The sequence below is a fragment of the Loxodonta africana genome, chromosome 7 (assembly GCF_030014295.1).
Source record: "Loxodonta africana isolate mLoxAfr1 chromosome 7, mLoxAfr1.hap2, whole genome shotgun sequence".
NCBI classification, from domain to species: Eukaryota; Metazoa; Chordata; class Mammalia; order Proboscidea; family Elephantidae; genus Loxodonta; species Loxodonta africana.
The window spans coordinates 32,671,306-32,673,943 of NC_087348.1; the positions used below are offsets into that span (position 1 = coordinate 32,671,306).

The following is a 2,638-nucleotide window of genomic DNA, read 5'->3' on the forward strand; positions in this document are numbered from 1 at the left end:
CACAGACCTTACATTGAAATATAAACAGATATTTAAAGTTTAAATATCAGTTCATAACATTTGGTGTTAACTCATCATCACGTTTTATAACAAAATAGCCTCAATTTACAGTATGTTAAAGCAAAACAAGACTTTTGAGATCCCATAGGAAAGTCACCATTTTCTATTAACTACATTTAAATGGTTCAATACTGTGATAGATGACTTACGGAGTATTTCTTTGGGTAATAACAATTAATTGCCAATTGATAACATTGGAAAGCAGAGTTGAGAGGGAAGCATGCCAATAAAAGAATGAAATAATAATTGCTATCATTGAACATAATTTGAAATTTAGAGATTTTGAACGTTCATGTGAATAACAAAGTTTAAAATCACATATGCCATCAACAGAAACAAGGAAATGTAAGGAAACTCTTAGCAGGGAGAAAAAAAAAAAAAAACACAAAGAAAATGCTTGTTGGGGATTTATTGAGCAATACTTTAAAAATACACTTGACCATCTTTTTAGAGTATCTGTCATTTACAGGATTTGTTCTTATAGGGAACTGGAAAAATTGTAAGACACACTATCCCCGGTTTGCAAGTGAGAGTACAAAAGCCAAGAAAAGCAAAGTAACTTGTATTTCTGATTTAATCTTTCCTACAGATGAAACACAAAGTGAAAAAAGCTGAAGGCAACGTGTCTACAGTGAAGCAATTTGTACTGCTGTGATTTTCTGATCTTTCAAATCTCCAAGAGTTTCTATTTGGAGTGTTCGCCATCATTTACATAATTATTATAATTGGAAATAGCCTCATAATAATACTAACCAGACTTGATCCCACATTACAGAAACCCATGTATTTTTTCCTGGCAAATTTTTCCTTATTGGAAATGTCTTATGTAACTGTCATTCTTCCCAGGATGCTAGTGAATCTTTGGACTCAGGATAGAAGCGTTTCTGTGCTGGGATGTGCCACTCAAATGTGCTTCTTTCTTATGCTGGCAGCCACTGAATGTTTCCTCCTGGCAGTGATGGCTTATGACCGCTATGTGGCCATTTGTAACCCTCTGCACTATCCTCTAGTCATGAACCAAAAGATGTGTGTCCAGCTAGCAGTCAGCTCCTGGATCATTGGCATCCCAGTCCAGATAGGGCAAACAGCTACAGTTTTCTCTCTGCATTTTTGTGATTCTAACAAAATTAACCACTTCTTCTGTGACGTCCCTCCCATTATCAAGTTGGCCTGTGGGGACACTTTAGTTCATGAGATGTCTGTCTATGCTGTAGCTATGTTTTTTGTTGTTCTTCCTTTTATGTTGATACTTGCCTCCTACAGTAAAATCATTTGCACCATTTTTAAAGTTGCCAACAGCCTCAGGACAGGCTAAAGCCTTCTCCACATGTTCTTCCCACCTGCTGGTTGTGGTTTTATTCTTTGGATCTGCTACCATCACCTATTTAAGACCCAAGTCCTATCATTCTGCAGGAGTGGACAAGCTGCTTTCACTTTTCTACACCATAGTGACTCCCATGTTTAATCCCATGATATACAGCCTTAGAAACAAGGAAGTTATTGCTGCACTGAGAAAATTCTTTCTTAAAAAGTAGCATGATGAGTTAGCCAAAACAAAACCGAACCCAGTGCCGTCGAGTCGATTCTGACTCATAGCGACCACATAGGACAGAGTAGAACTGACCCATAGAGTTTCCAAGGAGTGCCTGGTGGATTCAAACTGCCGACCCTTTGGTTAGCAGTCGTAGCTCTTAACCACTACGCCACCAGAGTTTCCATGATGAGGTAGAGACAACCTAAATATCCATCAGTAGATGAATGTGGCGCATACGATATTATTCAGTCAGAAAGAGAAATAAAGTCCTGATACACACAACACGTGGATGAAACTTGAAAACTTTATGCTGAGTGAAATAAGTCAGTCGCCCAAGGACAAAGACTTCATGATCTCACTTATAAAATATGGAAATATATAGCAGCCAAAGGTTAGTAGTAATTAAGGAGGTGAGGATTAGGATAATTTTTGCCTAGGAGGCATTGAATTTATGTTAATGGTGGTGGAATAATTTGTAAAAGGTAATGATAGCAGTTGCCCAACATGAAGAATGTATTTAATGTCACTGAATTATGAATGTAGAAATTGTTGAATTGACAAATTCTTTTGTGTTTATTTTACTACATTTTTAAAGTAGTATGATGAACTTAATTATTAATGTTTTAAGTGTGTGTCACACAGTTATGAAACATTTCAAGTCTCTACATTTCCCCATTGGCAAGTTAATCACTTCAGCTTATGATGTACTTTGAGATACCTAGCTTCAAGTTTACTACGCTTGAGTAAATACTTCTAAATTGGTCTAATTTCCCAATCCATGTCTAAATAATAATCTTGTTGTATAAATAAAAGTGTGATCTGTTCCACACTTTCTTTATAAAAAATAAGAATAGAACTCAAGCTATTAAAATTTTTGGTTTAAATATTCTTGCAAGTATACAAGATTAGTAGCCTTAATGAATTAGTCATCTAAATTTTCATATCTGTATTTACCAACATCCTTTTATGATTCTACATCACAAGTACTGAACAATAAATTAATTAATTAAAAATAAAAACACTGTTGAGTCGATTTCTACTGGA

General features: G+C 35.5%; 1 pseudogene; it reads left to right on the forward strand.

Moving 5' to 3' along the window:
- The first annotated feature begins 449 nt into the window (after positions 1–449).
- LOC100659029 (olfactory receptor 10AG1-like) lies at positions 450–1,690 on the forward strand (annotated as a pseudogene).
- Positions 1,691–2,638: the final 948 nt, after the last annotated feature.